Genomic DNA, 15,478 nt, shown 5'->3' with positions numbered 1-15,478 from the left:
GGTGCGTGGCCCACCACAGAATCAGCTAAGTTGGGAAAGGCCTCTGAGATCAGCGAGTTCAGCCCCTGACCCGGCACCACCATGTCAACTACAGCGGGGCACTGAGCGCCACGTCCAGTCTTTCCTCGAACGCCTCCAGGGACGGTGACTCCATCAGCACTCTGGGCAGCCCATTACAAAGTGTGATCACCCTTCTTGTGAAGGAATGTCACCTAATGTCCAACGTAAACCTCCCCTGGTGCATCTTAAGACAATGTCCTGTCATCCTGTTCTTTGTTGGGTGAAGTGGACGCAGTCGAGGTGCTCCTTGGGAACCCCAGTGGCAAAGGCCGACAGCGTCCTGCCTTGTGCCCTCCCCAGGGTGACCAGCAGGACCAGGGCAGTGCCCGTGCCCTGTGCTTGGCACTGCTTGGCACCTTGAGTCCTGGCATCAGTAATGGGCCCTTCAAGGAGAACATTGAGGGGCTGGAGCATGTCCAGAGAAGGGAATGGAGCTGGGGAAGGGGCTGGAGCACCAGGAGAGGCTGAGGGAGCTGAGGGGGCTCAGCCTGGAGAAAAGGGGCTCAGGGGGGACCTTCTCACCCTCACAACTCCCTGACAGGAGGGAGCAGCCACGTGGGGGTCAGGGAACAAGGGACAAGACAAGAAAAAATGCATCAAGTTGTGCCGGGGGGGTTAGGTTGGATATTGAGGAAAATTAAGGCCTCTGAGATCAGCGAGTTCAGCCCCTGACCCGGCACCACCATGTCAACTACAGCGGGGCACTGAGCGCCACGTCCAGTCTTTCCTCGAACGCCTCCAGGGACGGTGACTCCATCAGCACTCTGGGCAGCCCATTACAAAGTGTGATCACCCTTCTTGTGAAGGAATGTCACCTAATGTCCAACGTAAACCTCCCCTGGTGCATCTTAAGACAATGTCCTGTCATCCTGTTCTTTGTTGGGTGAAGTGGACGCAGTCGAGGTGCTCCTTGGGAACCCCAGTGGCAAAGGCCGACAGCGTCCTGCCTTGTGCCCTCCCCAGGGTGACCAGCAGGACCAGGGCAGTGCCCGTGCCCTGTGCTTGGCACTGCTTGGCACCTTGAGTCCTGGCATCAGTAATGGGCCCTTCAAGGAGAACATTGAGGGGCTGGAGCATGTCCAGAGAAGGGAATGGAGCTGGGGAAGGGGCTGGAGCACCAGGAGAGGCTGAGGGAGCTGAGGGGGCTCAGCCTGGAGAAAAGGGGCACAGGTGGGACCTTCTCACCCTCAGAACTCCCTGACAGGAGGGAGCAGCCACGTGGGGGTCAGGGAACAAGGGACAAGACAAGAAAAAATGCATCAAGTTGTGCCGGGGGGGTTAGGTTGGATATTGAGGAAAATTTGTTCAAAAGGATGATCAGACACTGGCACAGGCTGTGCAGGGCAGTGGAGTCATGATCCCTGAAGGAATTTAAAAGACATGTGGATGTGGCACTTTGGGGACATGGTTTAGTAGTGGCCTCAGTCATGCTAGGACTTGATGATCCTAAATGTCTTTTCCAGCCATGATTCTGTGATTAATGCTGCTCCCTACGTGCAGATGGAGGTCAGTGCTGGCCCCGCACCACTGGGACAAGCTCAGCAGAATATACACAAGTTTGAACAATCCCACACTCAAAAGGACTTTTTTTTATGGTACAGCAGCAACTATTTTCTTTTTTAGTCAAAAAAAGAATCACTCCAGGCACAGGATTTTTGCCTCAAAGTGTCCTATTTCTTTACTTCAAGGAGATGAACTTGAGCCTCCACAAGGGAACAGAGAATTTCCAAGGACAGCCAAGAGACTAATAAAAAGCCAGGATTCTCAGCAAGTGCATTAAAATGGGACACAAGAGGAGGAGGCTCTTAAAATAACAGATAATAGCATGAAGCAAGTTGTAATTGCTTGTGTCCCTTGCTTGTATCTTTTAAATACTGAAATACCAAGGGTTTTTTTTGGTTTTTTTTTTTTTTTTTTTTTTTTTGATGCCATAGCATTATGTTTTACATTAAAGCTCCAACACACTGAAGGTGCCAGTGGTCCCTGACTTTCCACATCAGGAGGGCAGATGTGTGAGGCCGTGAGTCAAGGTGAAAAACAACAGGGTAGAAAAAGGGGCATGTTCTCATCTCTAGTTGGTAATGCTGTCTTTGCTGAGAGCTGGGCCTGCTCTCTCTACAAGAATTAGTGATAAACAAGGATCTGAAAGGGGAAAATGCTGCTGGATGTAAGCCCACGCTGGAGCCCTTGCCTCACTGGCACAGGCACGCTTGCACACGTCAGGCACAACAGCTCTCGCTCTGGGTGGGGTGTTTTGGTTCGTTTTTGGGGTTTTTTTTCAGTCCCTGGCATAACCTGCTCATCTTACCAGCAGCAAGGTCACTGCAACAAGCAGTGTTTCAACGGGGGCAAGGAGCTCGGCCAGGTTTGACCAGCCCCTCACTGCTCAGGGTCCAGCTGGTCAGACCCAGGACAGGTCCAGGTCACATTCTGGTGCCTAAACTCTTGAGAAAGCACAAAGGCTTGAAAACTACTGAATTCTGCCCCAGTCATTCCCTGCCCTCAGGATCATCCGCTGACAGAACTCACAAAGTCATAAATGCCAGAAATGTCAGAAAGAGGGACAAGCGTGACCATTGAGATTTAATACTGTAAAAAATAAAAGGGACATTATTTGAGCTACAGAAACACCACCCCAGGCAGCAGTGAGCTGGCAGGCACCACACACACCAGCAGCTGCGGATTTGCTGGAGGGAAGGACAGATCCACAGAGGGATCTGGGCAGGCTGAATCGATGGTCCAAGGCCAAAGGTATGAGATTCAGCAAGGACAAGTGCCAGGTCCTGCCCTCAGGTCACAACAACCACACACAGTGCCCCAGATATGGGACAAAGTGGCTGGAAATCTGGGAAGAGATCTGGGGGTGCTGGACAGCAGCAGCTGAACATGAGCTTGTGTGTGCTCAGGTGGACAAAAAGAGCAATGGCACCTGGACGAGCAGTAGTGTGGCCAGCAGGACCAGGGCAGTGACCCTGCTCCTGTACTGTTCCTAAATCCAGAGGCAGCCAGACTGGAAGTGAGGCAGTGGCAGAGTGCAGTGCATCCCAACACCTGACCAGGCTGAGCCAGGCGATCCCAAGGAAGAGCCTTCACTCTCTAGAAAACTAAAATAAAGGAAAAAAAAAAGAAAAAAAAAGAAAAAACATGAGGTTCTTTGTGGATCAGAGAAATGGTTTTGAAGCAGGGCTGCTGTGACCATCCTGACACTGCTCTCAAACACCATCGCCCCCGTGATTGCTGTGCTGCACCATGAGACTTGCATTAATTCATCGCACAACTGGGGAGCAATTTGCTCAAATCCTGCCTGTGTGCACCAGACTGGAGAGCTGCAAGGTCACCCTACGGTCAGATCCAGCTCCAGCCCTAAAAATAACCAGCCTCCCTCTCTGCCTCTGCACAAGGTGAGCCCAGCCCAGCACTATGGCCCCAGGATGGCTGATTTCCCCCCTCTCTCCCCACTGCCCCCTCACTGTTGCCAGGAGAGATGTGGGGGTGCCAGCAGCTTTTGAAGATGCTGCTGTGGGAGATGTAGCTATGGGCTACAATTTAAAAGTTCAGCCCTTCTTGAAATTCATTTGACACTTCTTCTGTAACCTCCCAACCTGTCAAAACCCAGGACAAGCTGCCAACCCCTCCCAGCTGCTGACTGGAGGCAGTACAGCCCATTCTTTCCTGTTTTCCCAGAAGTGACTCAGGTGACATGGCCCAGGCAGGTGGACAGAGCTGACTCCCACCCCCCTGCTGCCAGGTGTTATTTCTGCTCATGCTTTAACCCACTACTGGCTTCAACTTCACCTTTGTTCAAAGAAATTCTAAACCTTTCCCCATGAAAGGGCAGTCTGAGCACAAAGACATCCACTATCTCAACTCAGTATTTTCCCTAAAAACTGATCAAAAATAGTTTCCTCTCAAAAACAACCTCTGTGTTGCTTGTGTTCCCACCAGGCTAAGTGACACTTCCACTCCCCAGTGTCTCAGTGCTGCTCTGGGGCTGGAGGGGGCCCTTCCTCCCAGCACTGCAGTCTAAAGGAAGGCACAGATCTGCCTTGCCCAGATCTGTCAGGACCTGCCAGGCCAATCCCTGGAAGAAGCTCTGGTGAGGTGGCAGGATGGGGCTGCAGCAGGACCCCCTCCCCATGCCTGCCAGCTGGGAGAGGGAGGGGTTTGGGACACAAACCAGGCCTTTGGGACAGGGAACAGGAAGCAACAGGAAGCAGTGACTTTCCCCCACAGCAGCACATCCTGACAGCGCAGCAAATCCGTGTCTGGATAAACTCAGCCTCTCCAGCCTGGATTTGTTCCCAGCTGCCACACTCTACCTGACGTGGGTTAAAAGGAACCCAAGCTCTCATGAAACCTGGTGAGAAGTCAGGCAGGGGTAGGACAATAGGTAATGGTTTCAAACTGCATCCATCCCTGGCACTCCCCAGCTGCAGCTCTCGCAGGCTCTGTTCCAGGTCCCTTCCCAGAGAGGCTGGGACTCCCCCGCTGGCTGTGCCCCATCCCTCACAGCACAGGATGGTGTGTGAGACAGCCCCAGGCACCATGTTCCTTACAGTCTGGAAGGAGCTGTACCTGAACAGGTGTTACAGGAATTTCAGGGAGGCAGGGTAGGGATCACACCATGCTGTAGCAGAGCACCCTGGACAGCACAGCGCTTGGAGCAGCCCTGAGGAGGAAGCAGAGCTGGGCAGATGCGACCCTCAGATAAGGTGGTCACACTGCTCCTTGCACAAGCTGAGCTACCCAGTACAGCCTCTTCCCTGGCCTCCGAACCACAGCCCAGCTACTGTGAGATCAAGGTCTGTGAGAGGAAGCCCTAACATTTGAGAGAACATGCAATGTCTGAGTTTCTAACATCTCTTATTTTCTTGCTTAACTGCTTCAAATCCTTGACCTGCATCAGAACCCTGGGGCAGCAGTGACCCTCTGCATGCAAGATCTGCCCCCAGTTAGAGCCTGGAGAAGAGCTGCTGGCACAGTTGACCCCATATGTCCCACCACAGTGGCATCTCAGAGCACTGAATCCCTCAAAAACCTCACCTCCCAGTGGAGTGTCCCAGCTGCCTCCTTGTGCTACCACCAAGGAATTTAAATACAGCAAAGATCCTCCTGAAGTATCTTCATGGATATTCACCACAGTTCCAGCTTTTTGCTGTATTTTCTTCTCAGGCTCTTGCTGACCAGGAAGCAAGTAGCAGACTGCACCCCAGTGTCTTCCAAGGAAAGTGAACAAAGAGATGGGGAATGGCTCCAGCCAGGGGGGGAAAGGGAAACAACAGTTTGAAAGGGAAAGAAGTCCTGGGGGAAGGCTGTGAGCAGCAGCACAATGTAGCTTGTTCCAGCCAGTGTTTCATCTGCATTCCTGGACACCCCTCCAAGTGTTGAAATGGCCCAGAAACATCTCCACCAGCAATATTTACAATCATGTGATTTTGATCCAGTTTGAATGCATTTCTGATGGCTTTCAGCTACCTACCAAACTCTACCTTTGCCCCAGACTGCTGAACCCCTTTGCAGATAACCCCATATCATGTAGCCACTCACCTGCACAACATCCAGCAGGAAGGTCTGGAAGACAAACCACAGGGCATTGCCTGTCATCTGGGAATGGCCCAGCAACAGAGCAGGCCTTTGTGCAGAGAGCAGCCCTGGCTTCTCCTGCAGCTGAGACTCCAGGGAACAATCCCACCTTAGCAATGATACACACCTCTGGCTGACAGCTAAACCACAGCTGCTGCTTCTCTCCGAGGATGATGTAAACCCCAAGTGATGTCATAGCCTTCCAGGACAAACATACCTGTTCTTGGCTGGACATTGCTCAACCTGACACCCCAGCTGCCCATGGCAGTTGGGGTGCTGTGGGGCCCTTCCCCAGCTGCTGGAATCTCGGTGGTCAGGGTGCAGTGATTCCAACACACGACCCTCCCTTGGGCCAGCCTGGATCCCCAGGTCCTGCTCAGTGGTGCTCCATGTTCTTTAGCCTTCAGAGTCTCTTGCACAGCAAATTTGAGGGACCAGGCACACTGGCAGCCCCTTTTCCTGTTCCAACCCACTGTTTGAGGGTGGTGAGGCACTGGCACAGAGAAGTTGTTGATGCCCCATCCCTGGAATTGTTCAAGGCCAGGTTGGGTGGGGTTTGGCACAGTCTGGGATAATGGAAGGTGTCCCTGCCTGTGGCAGCAGTTGGAATGAAATAAGCATTAAGGTCTGTTTGAAACCAAACCTTTCTCTGATCCCATGCCCACTCCTCCACCAGCCAGAGCTCCAAGCAAAAGCTGATCAGTGAGCATCTGTGTCATTTGCTCCTCTTGGGCTTGTCTTGTCAACAGGGTCACATCTCTGGTGTTTGCCCTGATTCTCCTCAAGGCATATTTGCAGGAGATGAGAGGCTGCTAACGAATGAGACATAGATCTAATTGAGGCACAGTGCTCTGCTGAGCTCTGACATTGTCCTTTCCTGTTCCATTGAACCACAATTCAGCGCTTCAAGTTCTCTAACATTAAAAAGTACAAATTGCATCAGGCTTAAAGTGACTGTAATGGAGGCAGTGAGGAGAGAGACTGCAAAGACCAGAGCCCAGGGGATTTCTACAGATCAGCAGGGGAAGCACAAGGAATGTTTCAGCAAGCAGGAAAAGGACTGATGGCAAAACATCTCTTTTATTTTTTTTATTTAGATGTGGTTAACTTCAGTAAACACCACACTGATCCTCAAGTATCTGGCAAGTTCCCAGAGGCAACCTACACCATTGACTTCCCCCCAGCCCCAAAATGAATTTGCTCTCTAGTGTGATACACCTCAGCATCAAACAAGACCAGGAGTATCCTTGTGGGATACAAAGCTGTCCACATTGAGAGTGGACAGCTCATCCAGGCTCGGCTGGAGCAGCGTGTGGCCTTGGTGACACTCGCTCTCCTACAAGCAGGCCTGTCCCCAGGCCATTCTGTCAGGACAGTGCAGACCAGGGCTGAGCTCCCCTCTCAGCACAGGCCATCCTGCATGATGCTCAGGGCAGACAGGCTCGTGAGCAGCTCGGGTTCTTGGTCACACCATGTTTTGGCTTTCCCGATCCCCGAGCAGCTCCAGTGCAGCAGGTGGGCTCTGTCCTGCACTCAGAATATCCACAGCACCCTTGGAAGGACACAGAAGGCTCCCTTGCCCTGTGGGGCACACAGGCATCTCAGGCACCAGGCCTGGTTCAGAGAGAGCTGTAAAAGGCTGTGAGCTCCTCCAGAAGAGCCCTGCAGAGGGTGAGGAGGGATGAACACTGGGCATAGGGCTGTGCAAGAGCCTGGGCTGAGGCACAGGCTGCAGCATCACATGGACAGCTGGAGAACCAGGAAACTGAGTCAAGGAATGCCTCAAATTCCCATTTCTCTCATCTCTTTTAGGGTGAGGGGGCAACCTGCCAGCTTGCTGGCCTTGTTGGGCTGGGGACAGTTTGCTGTGCCACTAACGTCAGTCGAGGTAACAGCTACCTTTGAGGGATGACAGACCCTCATTGTAATGGTACTAGGGAGCAGTGTACAAAACCAGGGGCACAATCCCAAAAAAAGCAGCATTCCAGAAGGCACTGAATGAGTTTCCCTCACGCACCAATTAGCAATAACTCCTCCACAGCCCCTGCCACGGAAAAAGCACTGATGCTGCTCTGCCCACCAGGCTGGAGGGCCCAGCTTCTGCCCGCACACCCAGGGGAGCAGAGTGTCTGCCTTCCCTGTGCCAGCCTGTTCCTGCTTCTCAGCTTTTGGTCCCAGTTTACTTTTTGCCTTTTACAGCCCACAGCGAGAATCAGGTCCCTTGTATTCCAAACTGCAGGCATGCAGTCTCAAAAGCCTTGTCCTGCGGGGAAGGCTGAGGCATTAGGCTTGCACCGCCAAGGAGCATTTACTCATACAACATCTTATTTCCAAAGCAGTTGTATTTCTAAAATTACAAAGGCATTTCTCAGGGCTGCACGGTTTTGTGGTAGCTTTTGTTCCCTTGATGCTCTCAGCAGGTAGGACAGCGCTCTGCACGGCTCTGCCCATTTCACTTGAAAGTCAGCAACAACACCACAACGCAGAGCTTTGCTTTAACAATGTGTTCTCGAGCCTGAGTCATAAACACTTCAAACCACCCCCACAGCCTGCGGCTCGAGCTGGGCAGGCTCCGCGTGGGCGAGCGCACTCGAGAGGGTGAGCTGCACGTGTGAAATGCGCCTCTGCATGTGAGCAAGCAGCACCCTGGGACACTGATCTTACCTCTCTGCGGACCACTCTCCTCTCTGGGAGAGCTCCTTGGGCAGAGCAGTGCAGCTCAGCACCTTCACAATGCCCAGAAGCGTTGATGCAGACACGGCCGCATCCTGCACGTGGCAGGGATGCAGAGCCTTCCTTGTCCAAGGTGAGGAATACTCTGCCTTGCACATCAAGTAGCTGCTGCAAATGCAGATCTGAGCTGGCTGGGGATTTGACAAGTGAAGGTACAGCACCTGCGAGGCTCCAGGGGGAGCAGATATGGGCGAAATGACCTGCCCTGTGGGAGGAGTGTGGCCAGAGCCTGTGGCCAGAGCCTGCCCACAGAGGCAGGAGCCCTGTCAGGGCTCGCGGTGCAGCACGTACTCAGGGCAGTAGTTCCCAGGCTTTTTGCAGCCAAGTGGAGAAATCTACTGCTCCCCAAAGGTCAAGCTGTGTCCAGCATTTGTTCCCCATCCCAGGCTGCTCCCGCAATGAGATCTCTGGGATGTGTGGAAGAAGGCCTTTGCCTGAGCTCCAGAGCACTACAGGAGCACGCTGGAGCCAGCCCAGCACTCCTGCACCAGCAACCACTGGCTGCAAAGAGCCAGCATGAGAAACCCAGAGCAGGCAGGCAGAGCAGCAATAGGCAGGGAGAGGGCAGTGGGAGCAGGCAGGTCCTTGCCACAGGTCACTCCTCAACAAAACAAAACCCCCTCTCTCCCAAAGAAGACCTGGAACCCAGCTTGGACTTCTTACTCACAGAATTACAGAATGCTTTGAGTTGGAAGAGACCTCATTTTGTTCCAACCCTCTGCCACAGGCAGAGACACCTTCCATTAGACCAAGTTACTCCAAGCCCCATCCAGCCTGGCCTTGGACACTTCCAGGGATGGAGCAGCCACAGCTCCTCTGGGCAACCTGTGCCAGACACTCATTATCCTCACAAGGGAGAATTTTTTCCTAATATCCCATCTGACTGCCCTCTGTCAGTGTGAAGCTGTTACCCCTTGTCCTGTCACTCCAGGCACTTGTGCAAAGTCAGTGAGCATGGGAAGCGTGGATACATCCGTGTGGATACATGGCTACGTTTTTCCTTCATATTGGGAGATCTACAATTTCCAGCCTCCTTCAGCCTGTGAGCTCCCAAGAGATCTCCCACAGCAGTGCATTGTTTTAACCTGGTGACAAAAAAGGTGCAGTTCAGTTCCCTTTCACAGTCCTTTTGTAGCCCAGAGCATCCACCAGCCTCAGCATCACGAACCAGAAACTGCTCCTGCATGGAGAGCGGTGGGAGCCCCGTTCCTTGGCGCTGGCTGTGTGGGAGCAGCGGCGTTCCCAAGGCAGCCGTGCTCACAGCTCACAGCCAGCACTGCTGCAAGTGCTGGGCAAAGCAAAGCACAGGGAGAAATTGGCCTCAGAGGACAGAAGGTGCTGGAAAAGGCTGGCAGGGAGGGATGGCACCACCACTCTGCCCGTTAATTGTCTCTTTGGCACATCTCATCCCATCGGGCTGCTCTTTAAAAGCAGACCCTGCCTCAGTCCTAAGACTGGACTTATCTGCAGCAGCCAAGACAGAAGAACAGAGGCAAAACACTCTCCCTGCTCCCAGTGGAAGCATTAAATTTGTGTTAGTGTGTCTGTACCACATCCTGTATCCAGGGGGAAGTGAGCACCCTCTTTGCAAGGTTCATTACAATGTGCCATCTTCAGCTCAGCCTTGCCTTGTCCAGTGGGGGTTAATCTAAACCACATGAATTTCACAGGCTGAGTCAGAACTTGGTTAATAAGGCACAGTACAAGTGAGTCAGTGGCATCTCGCCTCACTGCTGTTTTACTGACTTCCCAGATAACAAATATCACTCACGCTGGACCACAGCCAGTGTGGTGGGATCCAAATCCCCATCTCCCACCAGAGTATCTTGGCATACATCTCTGTAAGAAAGCAAAATACATCTCTCCCCATTCAAGAGGAAAGGAGAAACTCAAAAGGAAATATTAAATCCTGATTTATTTTTTTTTCCTGGGGCCATTTTCTACCCACACACCACACAATTACATTTGGACAGACACAAGGTACTTTGGAAATTGTACTCAGCACTTAATCCTCTGCCTCTTTGGCACTCATTTACTCCCCAGGTGCACAGAGCTGCATTTGTTGCTCACAGACTACAAAGCAAAGAGCTGACCAGCAGTTACCTCTCCCAAGTAGCTGAGTAGCTCTTGCTTCCTGGCTAAGTCAGTGCACAATTATCCCCAAACACAGGGAAGCTTTATTCCTGCCCTGCTCAGCTCCTCCCCAAGCCTCTGTCGTGCCCTCAGTGCCTCACAGCAGGCAGCATCACCCACTGGAGCTCGACAGGATGTCACGATTGCTAGAGCAGCATGGGGAACTCACAGCCCGCCTCTGCACGACAGCAGGGCTCAGCTTGGTGCTGAAAAGGCAGATTTTGGTGAACAGCATCAGTCCCAGTGTTAATCGCTGCTGTACACTGGGTGACTTGCTGCAAGCAGTGAGCTCTCCAGTAACACTGTGCCAAGGCCTGAAGCCTCAGCAAGGGGCTGGAATGAAAGGATGATGTCTCTTCTATCACTAACTGTTCTTTTTGTATAAGTTGGTTAAAAATATGTTTTGAAAGAAAATGGAAATACTCATGAACACAGCAGCTACACCCCATGTTCTGTGGCAGATATTCAGCAAAAGGCTCAGAGAAACCAAAGCTCTGCAGCTTGAGAAACAAGGAATTATTGGAATTACTCACTGCAAAGGAACTTCCCCAGAACCCTCTTCTCCACTGCAGAACCATAAGATCCCTGTCCAATCAACCCAGGGCCCAGGAATGTGTGATACCAACAGCTTCCACCCGAGCCACACTGGCTGAACAGGGATGGGCTGCTCAGGCAAGGAAGCCCCAGTGAAAACAAATAAAGTAACACACAGCCTAAAGCCAGCAAATGGGCAATTTTTTTTGGCACAGCAGCAAGTGGCAGCATTTGGATGTATTTCACCAACGAGTCCTCCAAAGGTTTACCTCTCCTTCACTGCTGTAGGCATGTGGCTAGAGAAGTGGCTCTTGGGCTCCCCTTAGCACAGCTGCCTTCTCTTGGTGGAACAGGAGCTAGGACTTAAAAGCCACCAAGATGGATGAGGCATGAGAGACCTTGTTGCCACTCTAAGCCATTAAAGAGTTAATTTAAGGAGGAGTCCTGTAATGTACCTGAGTAAATAAGAACATCTGGAATCTATTCAGGAACTCCCAGAACTGGGACTGACAGGTTTAGTACAGACAACACAGAACAGTAAATAAAATAAGTGTTTAGGAATGTTGTAAAAAAGTCACAAAATGATAAATTAGTAAATTGAGAGGTGCTTGACACTGGAGCTGTTCAGCTGCCAAAGACGGGGGCCTATGGCATCATTAGTATGGTACTACTCTCTGTAGACCTCTGTAATTGGGAAACATGGGACTTGTTGGGAAAAACAACTGCTCACAGGTAACTAGAAAGGATTTCACCTCCCACTTCTGTGGAATCCTGCAGGATTCAGGCAGCCCCATCACCTGGCCTGCACCTGCAGTGAGCTGCTCCCTTGGTTGGACAGTGTGTGTTTGTTTAGCCGCCCATCAATGCTGCCCCAGAGCCCACTCAGCACTCTGGAAGCCATGGAAGTCCCCAGGTGATCTGCAGTGACACACTGCTCCAGCTCCCAGGGCCATTGTGCCAGCCAGGTGTGGCCATGGCATGTGGCACAGCACGTGCACCTCTTACCTGAGCAAGGAGGAGACTTGCAGCTGAACTCTCAGCAGACATCAAATCACTTTAGTCTTTTTTCCTTCCTGAGGCAAAATGAAACTGCCCGAAGCACACCATAAATCTGGCAGGGCAATGGGACCTCGTTCACAAGGATGTGGGAGAGGAGACCCAGCTCTGCAGGATTCAGTGCCTGTGTGCCATGGCTGATTCTCCTCACACCACGCAGAGCAGTGATGTGTTTGTGTACCTGTGCCTGCAGGACAGGTACACAAACACACAGCTCAGAGAAGTCTGCTCTGAGTCTCCCAGCATGAGGGGAGCTGTCAGGCTTTTCTTTCATGGGAATGCAGCTGAGATGCCAGGAAAGCACTCCTGGCAGCAGGCAGAGCTGAGAAATGTGGGCTCCAGCTCCCAGCCCTGCCTGGAGTGGCTGTCAGACACCCTGCCTTGGAGGATGCCACATTCACCACACAAGCACCAATGGAAACTCACAACTTGGTAAGAAAAGCAGCTTCACTGCTTAATTAAATCTCTCATTGAAGAGTACCAGCCTCCATCTGGTTCACCAGCAAGGCCATTCAGAAGCAGTAAGGGGCTGGCCCTCTTCCTTTCACAACCCAGCAATCCCTCATGCAGGTACCTTGAACAGCAGACTCCTGCACAGACAGCAGCTCCTGCCCAAGGATTAACACAGGTATCACAGCTCCTCCCCTCGAGGTGCTGGGCTTTGAAGAGCCCCACAGCATCTTGTTTTATGTGACTGTGACATCAATCCCCTGAGCACGTTTTCCAGTCTAACAACAGAATCGGAAGAGACCTCAATTCAAGGTCCTTTTTCTTGGTAACAAAGGATCTGTAAAGCAGAGCTGCTTTCAAAAGAAAACCTCCTGACTGAACTCCTAGATAACATCCCAGCAGCAAACTGACATCCTTTTAATCACTCCTCTAAGTCAAGACACAGGGAGCTGAAGACCTATTCAAGAAGCAGAAGGTCACATTTCTTTCTGGAAGGATGTAGGGTTGTCCAACAATGAGAAGCAAAGACTAAATTGAATATAATTCATTATAACAAAAAGCAAGAAGACAAAAAAAAATAAGTTCTAAATTTCAAGTCATCCTCTAGTAGGGCTGCTGTGCCCACTGGGATTTCTTTCTCCATATCTTTTATGCGGTTTCCATTTATCTGCCAGCTGAGCTAGTCAAGTTTGGGGCCAAAACAAGACAATAAAAACTTGCTGCTTCATGCTGTTAATTTTGTTTTAACTGAACAGGCAGCTGAAGGTACAGCTATACCTAGAAATGGGTATTCCTACAGCAGGATCACTGAAAAACTACATGGCCCTAGGACAGCAGAACTTCCTGAGGCAAGCAGAGCACTATGCATGTAAGAAACACAGACCAGGAAACATCCCACAGCAAAAGCAGCATTACAGAGGGGGAGGCAAAGTTCCCAGGAAATGGTACGAAATGCTATCAGAAAACACAGGAACTAAACCTTAGCAACGAGGACATGTGAAAGAAAAGAAGAGGAAACAAAGAACTGCATACAAAGGAAAAAATCCCAGGAAGTTCTACAATTACCCAAGTGAGGAAAACTGTTAAAATGCAGCAGTTGGAAAAATAGTTGGATACAGTGAAAGACATCAGCTCCAGATGGAACAGCACAGTCCTGAAACTGAGCTGTATCTAACCCAGAAATTGAAAAGAAGTTGAGTTTTCACATGAGATGTGGAGCACTGCCTTAACACTGGGGTGTGAAAGGCCAGGCATACAGACACAACCTCCTTGTAGGAGAATGAGCAATGAAGAAAAAAAGGAAAATTTCACAGGGAAGCACTTCTCAGACAAAGAAGGAGGAAAGAAGACTTTTCTTGTGACCATAAATATCAGTTTCAGAAAAGCCTAATCTTGGCCTATGATTTTGTTAGAACACAGAAATAGTGTGACAAAGGCAAGAGATTTTACTAGGGAGGAAGTCAAACTCACTAATAGTCTAAAGCTACACAAGTGTCAGAAATAAGGATTTGTCTACTGCAGTGGCACACCATCAAACAGAATCATGGAATCAAGGAGTGGTTTGGGTTGGAAGGGATGTTAAAGCTCATCTTGTTCCAACCCCCTGCCACAGGCAGGGACACTTTCCACTAGATCAGGTTACTCCAAGCCCTGTCCAACCTGACCTTGAATTCTTCCAGGGATGTGACTGTGCAAGTGACAAGGTGATTTTCTTTACAAAATCACGGTGTCTCTTTCCTTCTGTCTTTTTTTTTTTTTTTTTCTCTTCTGGTGTATTACCCCTTCTCCTTAATTAGCTTATCATTTTTGCTTTATAGCTTAATTTTATAGCTAAACACTTCATTATCTCACAGAAGGAAACAGTTTAATATAGGAGATTGCATGTCTGTCACTTCCAGTTGGTTCCACAGGCTCTTTTGTCAGGTTTGGAAGAAGACAGGTCTACCTTGGTCACTGATCCCACCTCAGCCCTCCCTCGGGCAGTGGGGCAGAGCTGACCTGCTCACCAGGAGACAAGCACTGCTCATTACTTACAAAAAGCAAGGAGAGAATCAGAGGCAGGAGGAGCTGGCAGTCCCAGCTGTGCTCTCGGACGCAGCGCAGCACAAGGTGCAGCTCCCAGCAGAAGTCGGCAGAGCTCCTCAAAGAAGCCTTGGAGGAGGAGCGGCTTTTCTGCAGCACTGCCACCCTCCGGCTCCAGGGAAAATTCCCTCTTCCTGGCAGAGAAAAATCCCTGAGCCCCTGGGTTTATCCCCTTTCCCTCCCACCGGCAAGGAGAGAGCTGACAGCAAAGCTGGATGTGAAAATTCCCATCGTTAAGCAGAATCTGCACAGCAAACCCTTGGGATCAGCAGCCTGGAGGAGTTGCTGTCTGGCTGCCAACGCTCCCTGAATTTGGGGGCACCAACGTGGCCAGTTCATCCAAAGACCCAGACAGCAGCTGGACAGCACCTCAGTGCTCTGATGCCCTGGCTTACAAATGCAGAAACGGGAGACAAGTAACCTGCACCCCTTCTGTATTAGATAAACTTTCTTTCTGGGTCTAGGGGCGCACCCTGTCCAGCACTCTGGAAATGCTGTCCCAAGTCCCCAGAATGGCACATGTGAAGATCAGGATTCAAGAACTCCACAAGGCAGTTGTGACTCTACTTAGCTCCGAGGGAAATTCCCTTTCTCAATTCTCCCTGCTGGTTCACATAGTTTATCACACATCACTAGTAAGTGATGCACAGGCAGATGAACCCCAAGCTCTCCTGTCACAAAAAATAATCTAAAAATGCTGCAGAGATGTTGAATCTCATTTAGTAGAAGACAGCTTAGCACAGAAGTCTGCTTGCAGAGCAACCCAAAGAGGAAACACCCTCAATGAGCAAGATCCAAAATCTGAGACAGATGGCAGCTGTTATTAGAAAGGGTCAAACACTGTTTT

Source organism: Pyrgilauda ruficollis, unplaced genomic scaffold (assembly GCF_017590135.1).
Source record: "Pyrgilauda ruficollis isolate IOZ18807 unplaced genomic scaffold, ASM1759013v1 scaffold127, whole genome shotgun sequence".
In the NCBI taxonomy this organism is placed as follows: domain Eukaryota; kingdom Metazoa; phylum Chordata; class Aves; order Passeriformes; family Passeridae; genus Pyrgilauda; species Pyrgilauda ruficollis.
The sequence above is the reverse complement of the archived record's forward strand: the minus strand, read 5'-3'. Positions refer to the sequence as shown.